At 41.0% G+C, this 11,128-nt stretch overlaps 1 protein-coding gene across 1 annotated transcript in view; it reads right to left on the bottom strand.

Annotated features, from left to right (window-relative positions):
• Window positions 1–11,128, bottom strand: part of LOC103605616 — a 76,071-nt gene that overhangs the window by 59,863 nt on the left and 5,080 nt on the right. The window lies entirely within an intron of this gene.

Genomic DNA, 11,128 nt, shown 5'->3' with positions numbered 1-11,128 from the left:
ATATAGGGATGGCTGGTAGCTTACTTGGGTGAGCACGGTGCTGACAACATCAAGTCAAGGGTTAAGATCCCCTTACTGGTCATCTTTAAAAAAAAAAACAAAAACCTGACATTGGTAAGGTAGGATAATATGTGGCTGTTTTAAAAACACATTTCCGAGAAATATTTAATGATATAAAAAAATCCTTGGGCCAGCCCGGTGGTGCACTCGGTAGAGTGCAGCGCTTGGGAGCGCGGTGGCGCTCCCGCTGAGGGTTCAGATCCCATATACAGACCAGTCCGCTCACTGGTTGAGCGCGGTGCGGGCGCGACACCGAGGGTTGCAATCCCGTTGCCAGTCGCAGTATGGGCGTGACACTGAGGGTTGCGATCCCGTTACTGGTCATGAAAAAAGACAAAAAGAAAAAAAAAATCCTTAACATCAATTTTTATAAGCTGCATCAAAACTATAAATACAATGTAATCCTGTTTTTTGAAATATAATTCATTCAAATAATCATAGAATAATCATAGAAAACAACCGGAAAGAAGTATATCAGAATGTTATAACTAATTCTATCCCATGGAAAAATTATATAGGATTTCTGTTTTTTATACATTTTTCTGTATTTTCCAAAGTTTTGATAGTAAACATGTATTTGAAGAATTTTACCATAAAACTTGTCTATGATATGTTAAATTAAAAAAAGAATGTAAAATTAGTATACTGTATGAACTTAACTATATAGCAAGAGACTGGAAATATAAATAGAGAATTATTAATAATAATTTTAATTTTCTTTTTTATACTTTTCCGTATTTAAGGAAATAAGTAGGTCAACTTTTTTTAACTGGCTAATCCATTAAAAATCACGAGGCAGAATTATCTCTGTTAACATAGAAAGATGATCACAATAGAGTCTTGAACGATAAAAGATATAATAAAACAATAGTATTACATATGATCCAGTTTCTAAGAGAGATGCATGAATGAGCAAGACAGAGATGTCTGGAAGGATATACTCTGAGGTATAAAAATGACAGTCTCTGGGTGTGGAGAATGATGTATATTTTTACATTTTTATCTGTACTTGTTTTTTTGATGATCATGTAACAAAATATAAAGAGACACTTAATTTTGAAGGAAAGAACATCAGATGACCAATGTGCATATCCAATGTGAGTTCATTTCAGTTCTTCACATTCTCCCTGTGAAGGGAGAAACCTTATAAACTGCAAAGCCAAGGAAGCAGCTAACAATCAGATTGGCTATTCACTTGAACAAGAAAATGTCTGCTGGCTTACTATGAGCAAGGCTGAGTTGATGACAGTGGCCAGAAAGAGAGCCCTCATTCTCAAGCTGTGTGCTGTGGACAAATTCTGTAGCTTCCCTCTAGACCTCAGTTTCCTTATCTCTATATAGAGAATGCTGCAAAAAAGCCACTGAACTGGAGCAAAAGAAGAAATCAAACAAAACAAAGAAAAATGTTTGGAATTGAACCTATAGCTACCACTAGTATTGCATAAATATAACCACAAGCCAAAATATCCATTTTGTGCTTATTTCCCAGGATTAAAGGTTTAAATGAGATGGACAGAAGCACTTGTAGATGTAAAATATCTAAGTATTACATAACATTGGGAGAGATAAGGACATACATTTCCAAAAATACCTATATAAAGGCAGGCAACGGTGCAAAACATCTCATGTTCACGTGTAAAATGGACAGTAGACAATGAGGCCATGGGACTTGAGGGAAGAGAATAGTTGAGGGTGGGCTGAGATGCTCAGAGATGCCTTTCTGGAAACCTGACCCAGGCCCTGGATGATTCTTCACAGGATTTGAGGAACAGGCTAGTAAGAGAATTCATACGACAAAATCATTTAGGAGTTTTGGAGAGCTACAAGACCCTGGCTCATCTTCACTGCCTCCTGTTTTCTGTTCTGACCACAAAAACATACCTAGAAGTGACTCCAGGAGAAGGAAATACAATCTAAGGTACGCTTGGGGGCACATTTTCTGTGGAAGTGAATAGGTGAGGTTGAAGAACAGCCCTCCACTTTCAGCATCCACCCGAAGCATGGCGGGAAAGGATCAGAACCCCCACATTGGGGGGTTTTCCGTTACCTTTACTATTACCCTACCCAAGAGATACACAAACAGGAGGAGCCAGCCTATTGTACTATCTTTTCTTCTGGACAAAGCATATGATGCCCTGGGTCTCTTTTTTCTACTGTGGTGAATGGGACAATGCAAAAGAAAACCTGCATCTTTATCTCATGTCCCTTGGCCTAGATACATCCAGAAGTAGTCCATTCTTCTTTTCCATTTTTTTTCCTTCTCTTCTTGGCCCCTTTAGTTTACCAGAGCCGAACCATCTTCCAAGTAAGTACCAACTTCTTACCTCTCCCTCGTGTTTAAAAACAAAAACCAAAAACCCGTAACCTCTCCCATTTCATTAAAATCATTCTTTTCATTCTTTCTACCAACTGGGTCCCAACGTGTACAACATCTTTCTGTCTGCATCTCAGGTAAAGGCAAAAAAGGAAAGGAAAAAAAGGGGAATAAATATTTAGTGAAATCCTCCAATGCGCCAGATGTCCATCACATAAAATACTTTGATTCAGTAATCCTCACAAAAAAATGAGATAGATATTATTGTTATTCCCATTTGCAGATAAGGAAATAGAGATTGAGAGGTTTGTTTTGTTTCTGTTTTTTTTTTTTTAATTTTGTGTTTCTGTTTTTTTTTTCAAAAGATGACCAATAAGGGGATCTTAACCCTTGACTTGGTGTTGTCAGCACCACGCTCAGCCAGTGAGCGAACCGGACATCCCTATATAGGATCCGAACCCGCAGCCTTGTTGTTATCAGCACCGCACTCTCCTGAGTGAGCCACAGGCCGGCCCTGTATTTCTGTTTTTTTTAAATTATATTTATTAGCATATTCATTGTTACAAATCATACTTATTCTTTATGCCCCTTATCCAATCTCTCCCTTTCCTCCTTACCCCTCCTTCTCCCCACCTCTAATAACCATAGATTCGTTCTCTCCATCTGATAGATTACCTGTTCCTCTGTTGGTTTGTTGCCTAGATGATCTGTCCAGTGTTGAGACAGGTGTGATCAAGAAATCAGAAATCAGTTGCTTCTTCTATTACTCCGGAGTGTGCTTTGTGGAGAGAGAGGACCTCTTCTTCTTCTTTTTTTTTTTTTTTTTTTTTTTTTTGGTCTCTGCTAGTGCCTCTCCTTGTGTTAATACAGTTGAGAGTCTGGTGTGCCATCTGCATGATGGCTGTGACTGCTGCTATAGAGACTGGCTGCTTTTGCGACAGCCACGGCAATGTGGTGGCTATGGTGGGCTATCTGTATGAAAATGGTATTTTGGTGTGCTCTTTACCTGGTTGCGGCTGGGTTCGGCTTCCTCTAGCTCCATACTGCAGGACCCCTGTGGGGCCCCCGAGAAGACTGAGAGTTTAAACACAGTGTTCAGGGAGACACAGATGTTGAGAAAGCCAAGACTTAAGCCCAAGGCTCAGAAAGAAACTTATGCCCTCCTTTTTACAGCAGATTTCTTTCAGTTCTAAGGATTTTACCTTTTCACCATGCTCAACCTGACTATATTTCTACAGAACCATTATTATTTCCTTTTATTGGATTGCTTTGATGATTTTCAAGCTCCTTTTTTTTTTCTCTTATTGGCGGCTGGCCACTATGGGGATCCAAACCCTTGACCTTGATGTTATAAGGTTGCTCTCTAACCAACTGAGCTAACTGGCCAGAACTTCAAGATCCTTTTAGAGGAGACTGGGCTAATAAATACTAACTGAACACTAATACTTTAAATCTACGTAACACCTTATAGTTTTTCAGCACATCTATATATTGTCTCATCTCATCCTTGGGAAAATCAGGTTATATTGGTTTATTTTTAATAGCTTTATTATTTTTTAAAGAATCATACACGTTTGTTGCAAATAAAATTAAGCAACACTGAAAATTGTAAAGAAAGTAAAAATCACCCTAAATCCCACTACCCAGAGGTACCCACTGTTAATATTTCAGTAAATAAGTTTTTCATCTATCTCTCCATTTGTATAATTTGCCTAAACAGGATCATACTCTGCCTCTCTAGCCTGCTTTTTTTTAACTTAGGTTATATTGACAACAGCTTTCCACATCAAAAAATATAGCTTTACATCATCCTTCTAATGACTGTATAGTATTCCAATTTAGGGATGTATTTTACTTGACTAGTCTCCTATTGATGGAATTTGAGACTACTTCTAATTTTTGATTATGGTAAGTAATTATTAGTCCCAATTTAAAGACTATGGAAATTAACACCAAGGTCAAGAGTTTGGATCCCTATAAGGCCAGATGCCAAGAAAAAAAAATTATGGAACTGAAGCTCTGAGGAGCTAAATGACCCCTTTTTCAAAATCCAGGTCTGGAACTGAGCTGCTGAGGCCCAGCCCCAGACTTCTGAGTCTTGAAACTGTGTTCTTTCCAACTAAACCACAGGAATAGGAAGTTAGAATTCTTGAAATATAGAGACTTGACAGACTGAAAATGAGATTTTTTTTTTTAACTGCCTTCTTTCTTAGAAAGCTAAACATATACTTACAATAAAACCCAGCCATTCCACTCCTACCAACTTACCTAAAATAAATTAAAGCATATGTTCGTATAAATATGAATATTCATAGCAGCTTTATTTGTAGAATTAAAATAATGGAAACAGGGGCCGGCCTGTGGCTCACTCGGGAGAGTGCTGTACTGATAACACCGAGGCCATGGATTCGGATCCTATATAGGGATGGCCGGTTCACTCACTGGCTGAGTGTGGTGCTGATAGCACTAAACCAAGGGTTAAGATCCCCTTACCGGTCATCTTTTAAAAAATAAAATAAAATAAAATAATGGAAACAACCTGAATGTTCATCAACAGGCAAATCAAGGGCCAGCCCTTAGCTCACTTGGGAGAGTGTGGTGCTGATAACACCAATGCCAACGGGTTCAGATCCCTATATACGGATGGCTGGTTGGCTCGCTTGGGAGAGCATGGTGCTGACAACACCAAGTCAAAGGGTTAAGATCCCCTTACTGGTCATCTTTTAAAAAAAAACAAAAAAACAGGCAAATCAAGGATAAATCAAGATATATCCATACAATGGAATACCTCTCAGCAATCAAAAGGAATGAACTATTGATACACACAACAACAAGAATGAGTTTTGGAAACCAGAAGCAAAGGAATACATACTGTATAATTCCATTTATATGAAGTTCAATAATAGGCAAAACCAGAGCTGGCCGATTAGCTCAGCTGGTTAGAGCATGGTTATGATAACACCAAGGTCTAGGGTTTGATCCCTGTACCAACCAGTGAAAAACATATAGAATAGGCAAAACTAAGCTATAGTGATGGAAAGTAACCAGTGATGTGTGGGGTTGCAGAGGAGCTGGTGGTGGGGAGGCGCAGGGATTGACTGGGATGGAGCATGAGGGAACATTTTGGGTTGGGTTGGCTTAATTGTGGTAATGGTTACATGAGTATATACATTTGTCAAAACTTATCACATTTTACGCTCTAAAGTGGGTGAATTTTTTGGTACACAAATTATATCTCGACCATTTTTTTTTTTTTAAGGATGACCGGTAAGGGGATCTTAACCCTTGGTGGTGTTAGCACCACGCTCTCTGAAGTGAGCTAACTGGCCATCTCTATATGGGGATCTGAACCTGTGGCCTTGGTGTTATCAGCACCACACTCTCCCAAGTGAGCCACGGGTCGTCCCCTCCATGTTGTTGTTTTTTTTAACTGACCTTTTGGTTTTGTGACCATGCCAGTATGTTTGCTGCATATGGTAGAGATAAACGTTTTACATAAATAATAAATGGCTGTCAGTGAATGAATGATTATGTATATTTTCTGTAAAAAAAAAAAAGAAAGAAAAGAAGACATAGTGTATTAGTGCTTATAACACAATACCTAGAACTGGTTGATTTGTAAGAAAACAAAATTTATTGCTTACTGTTTCAGAGGCTGGGAAGTCCAGAGTCCAGGGAACACGTCTGGTGAGGGTCTTCTTTGGTGGTGATGCAGGATGTCACATTGCAAGAAAGGCAGGATCAGAGAGAGAGAGAGAGAAACTTTCACATGCTCATCTTTTGAAGCCCTCAGAACCACATCCATGAACTAGGGCATGGTCTTTACAATCTAATCACCTCTTCAAGGCCCCACTCTTCAATTATCATAGTAGGATTTTCCACCCTCAACAGTCACAGTGGGGATTACACTTCAATGACTTTGGGGGGCCATTCAAGCCACTGCGTACAACCCTGCCAGTAGCAGACATTTCTCAAGTGCAGACTTGCCTATGAGGGTCACATGTCTGAAGCCCTCACCATGCTTCCACACCTAGAAAAGCTGAAGGGTTCTGCGAGAAATGAAGCCTTTGTGTCAAAAATAGACTTTCAAGGAGAAAATTAAAATCTGTTTCCATGGCTGGCCGGTTAGTTCAGTAGGTTAGGTGTTATAACACCAAGGTCAAGGGTTCAGATCCCCATACTGGCTAGCAAAAAAGAACCACACTGTTTCCTGAAGGTGAGTGAAAGGAAGCTATCCTGGAAAGGTAAATGCCTGAAAAGCCAGTTTGAATTTCGAAGGGCCATGGTAACAGGAGATGACAACTCAGGATACCACACCAGAGGCCCAGCAGAAACTCACTGGACTCATTTGCCTCCAGTCTCCTCACACCTCGCACCACAGAACCTCTGGGACACTTTGGAAGGCAGCTATGCTCACCACTATACCACCAATGCCTTTTCTGGGACACTTTGAAGACTATCTTAGTTCCTACAGAAAAGGGAAAATTAAGTGACTTTTCAGGTGCTCAACTGGTTAGGTACATCAGAGGTACTTGCTTGGAAAAGAGAGCAAAACAAAACAAAAACTGAAAGCCCCATAGAAGGATTGCTGTAAATCAACTATTTGTAATTGACAACAGCAGCCTGCTATCAAGGCATCTCTAAAAGCAAAATGTTTGTTTCCTCCACAAAAGTGTGTGTGTGTGAGAGAGAAAGAGAGAGAGAATGACATGGAGGAGGCCAAGACGAGAGAAAGTGAAAATTCTTTTTTTTTTTTAAAAAAAAGATGAGGGCCGGCCCGGTGGCGCACTCCTACAGTGCGCCGCTTGGGAAGCGTGGCAGCGCTCCCGCCGAGGGTTCGGATCCCACATACAGACCGGCCGCTCACTGGCTGAGCAAGGTGCGGGAGCAACACCGAGGGTTGCAATCCCGTTGCCGGTCCCGGTCCGGTACGGGCGCGACACTGAGGGTTGCGATCCGTTGCAAAAAGACNGCAATCCCGTTGCCGGTCCCGGTCCGGTACGGGCACGACACTGAGGGTTGCGATCCGTTGCAAAAAGACAAAAAAGGAAAAAAAAAAAAAAGATGACCGGTAAGGGGATCTCAACCCTTGGCTTGGTGTTGTCAGCACCACGCTCAGCCAGTGAGCAAACCGGCCATCCCTATATAGGATCCGAACCCGCGGCCTTGGTGTTATCAGCACCGCACTCTACCAAGTGAGCCACGGGCCGGCCTGAAAATTCTATTTCTTACCTCATATAGCCCAAAGGTAATAAGGCCGATAATCAGCATGTTCTTTTTGTTTTGTCTTGTTTTGGGAGGTGGGGAACTGCTGGCCAAGCTGAGTGGCCAGCCCCAGAACACTTTTGACTTATTCCTGTGTGCATTTTGTTTTCTTTGACAGCTGGCCAGTATGGAGATCAAACCCTGGACCTTGCTATGTGCATTCTTAAGCCAGTGTCCCAGAGTGTAATTCCCTGGACTACTTACAGTCCACAATTCCCTGTTACTTATTCACAGTCACTTAGGGAGAGGGGGTTTTTGTTTAGAATGCCCATTCCTGGATCCCTGACCACGAGAATCTAAGTCAGTATGTCTGGGATACAGCCCAGGAATCACCAGATGATTCTTATATGCACTAAAATTGGAAGATCATTACTTTCAACAAACAGTTAATTGATTATTGATGGTTTGCTCAATGGTTCAACTTGATTATAGGTTAACAAATTAAACTGTATTTTTACTGGAATGTTTAAATTACATCTGTCTCAAGAAAAGCAACTATATTAATTGGCAGCAATATGTAACAAACTCCTCGTAAATGCTTTGGACCCAGATTTTCCACTTCTAGTCATGTATCATAAGGAAATAATTTAATGAGTGAGCTAAGATACAAGAATGTTTATTTTGCCATTGTTCATAATAGTGAAAAATTGGAAACCATCTGAATGTCTAACAAAAGGACATTAATTAAATAAGTGATGATAGTGCCATACGATAGATCTGAATTTACTGACACAAAAACATGTTTAAAATGCACCATTTTTCAAGAGAAAAAGAAGATTATGAGACATTTTATCATATTTCAGTTTAAAATTTTTTTTTTTAATTTGGAAGAATAAAATACAAAATGTTAATAGTTCCTGTCTCTGGGTGGTAGAGATATAGGGAATATATATGTATTAGTCCGTTTCTGTTGCTTATAACACAGTACTTGAAACTGGATATTTTATAAAGAAACAATATTTATGGATTATAGTTTTGGAGGCTGGGAAGTTCAAAGTCCAGGGAACACATCTGGTGAGGGCCTTGTTGGTGGGTGGGGACTCTTCATAGCAATGCAGGGTGTCACATGGCAAATAGCTTTAGCAAGAGAGAGTTAAGCTTCTCACTGACTCTCTTTTTAAAGCCATCAGAACCACACCCATTACTCCATGAATAGATCAATCCATTTACAAGGACTAATAGATTAGTCTTTACAATCTAATCACCTCTTCAAGGCCTTACTTTTTAAGTACCATAATAGGATTTCCCCTCCCCTCTTAACAGTTACAGTGGGGATTAAGCTTCAATGAGTTTTGGGAGACATTCAATCCACAGCATTCTGCCCCTGGCCCCCCAAAACTCATATCCTTTTTACATACAAATACATTCATTTCATCTCCATAGGCCCAATGTATTAACTTGTCCCAGCTCAAAGTCCAAATTCCAACTGTGAAGTCAAACAAGTTATCTACTGCCAAGATATAATGGTGCAACAAGGATAGGGTACATATTTCCATTCAAAAAGGTTGGAAGGTTGGCTCAGTTGGTTAGAGCACAGTGTTACAACACCAAGGTTAAGGGTTCAGATCCCCATACAGGCCTGCCACCAAAATAAAGTGGGTGAGAAATTGGCCAAAAGAAAGGGTTAACAGGTCCTAAACATGTCCGAAATCCAGCTGGGCAGGCATAAAATTGCAAAGCTGGTGAATAATGTACCTTGACTCCATGTTTGTTGGCATTTTCTACATACTGGTGTGGGGTTGGGCCTCCATGTCTTTGGGCAGCTCCACTTCTATGGTTTTCCTGGTCTCTGGCCATGCTTTAGCTTTCCCAGGCTGGTGTTCCACTCTGGTAGCTCTACAAGTCTTGGGTCTCCATGGAAGTCCTGCTTCCATGCCTCCACTAGGCATAGCCCTGAGAGGGTTGCTCTGCAACTCTGACCCTTCATTTCCACTCAGTATTGCTCTAGTGAAGGCTCTCTGTGGTGACTCTGCCCTTGGGACAGATCTCTACCTGGATCCCCAGGCTTTTCCATACATCCTTGAAATCATGGTGGAGGCTCCCAAGCTTCCACAGTTCTGGCATTCTGTGAGCCTGCAGAACTTCACACCACATGGATGTCACCAAGGATTCCAGCTTGTATCTTCCAAAGCTGTGGATCCAGCCATGAGTGAGGCTAAGTTAGCCATAGCTGGAACAGCCAGAGCAGCCAGGGTGCAAGGAGCAGCATCCTGAGGTGGCCCTGGGCAGGGAGCCCATGTAGGGCACCTCAGTCCTGTTCCCTGAAACCATTCTGTCTTTCTAGGCCTCTGAGCCTGTGATGGGAAAGGCAGCCTGGAAGATCTCTGAAATGCCTTCAAGGTCTTTTTTCTATTCTCTTGATAACTCCTTCCTTTTGTACTAATCTTCTTAGCAAACATTCGCTGGTCTACACCTTTAGTTTCCTCTCTCAAACAAACTTTCTCATTCTTTATGTGGCCAGGCTGAGAGTTTTCCAATTTTTTACCAGTTGCTTCCCTTTTAATTATAAATGCTGCCCTACTTCGTGCCTTTTCTATCATAATTCAGCATAGGCTGTTGCAAGAAAACACATAGGTGCCTAAATGCTTTGCTGCTTAGAAATTTCTTCCATCAAATGCTCTGGTTCATCACTTTGAAGTTCCACATTCTAGAAAACTTTTGGGCGTGAACAGAATGCAGCCAAGTTCCTTGCAACTCTATAACAAGGGTGACTTCTGCTCAAGTTTCCAATAAGCTCCTCCTCATTTTTATCTGAGACCTCCTCAGCATGGCCTTTACTGTCCATATTTCTATCAGCATTCTGGTCACCACCATATAACCACCCTCTAAGATGTTTCACTTTCCCTGGTTTTCTTTTCTTCTAAACTCTCACCAGAATCTTACCTTCTTATTGCCTACTCCTTCAAATACTCCCAGCTTCTACCTACTACCTAGTTCCAAAGCAGCTTTCACATTTTTAGGTGTTTGTTGTAAGCAACACCCCACTTCTTGGTACCAATTTTTTGTGTTGGTCCATTTCTGTTACTTATAACAGAAATACCTGAAAGTGGGTAATTTTTAAAGAAATGGTATTTATTGCTTACAGTTTCAGAGGCTGGGAAGTCCACAGTCCAGCGGGCACATCTGGTGAGGGAGCATTTTTGGTGGGTGGTGACAGCAATGCAGGGTGTCACATGGCAAATGGCTGGAACAAGAAAGGGCTAAGCTTCTCACTAGTTTTCTTTTAAAGCCATCAGAATCATGCCCATTACTCCATGAATGAATCAATCCATCCACCTTTTTTTTTTTTTTAATGGGGATCCAAACCCTTGATCTTGGTGTTACAACACCACACTCTGACCAGCTGAGCTAACTGGCCAACTCTGCATCAATCTGTTCACAAGAGCATAGTCCTCACAATCTAATCACTTCTTCAAGGCCCCACCTTTCTTTTTTCTTTTTTTTTTTTGTCCTTTTTGAGACCGGCCGCACCGCGCTCAGCCAGTGAGC

This window comes from Galeopterus variegatus, unplaced genomic scaffold, assembly GCF_000696425.1.
Source record: "Galeopterus variegatus unplaced genomic scaffold, G_variegatus-3.0.2 Scaffold5938, whole genome shotgun sequence".
Classification (NCBI taxonomy): Eukaryota; Metazoa; Chordata; class Mammalia; order Dermoptera; family Cynocephalidae; genus Galeopterus; species Galeopterus variegatus.
The sequence above is the reverse complement of the archived record's forward strand: the minus strand, read 5'-3'. Positions and strand labels throughout refer to the sequence as shown.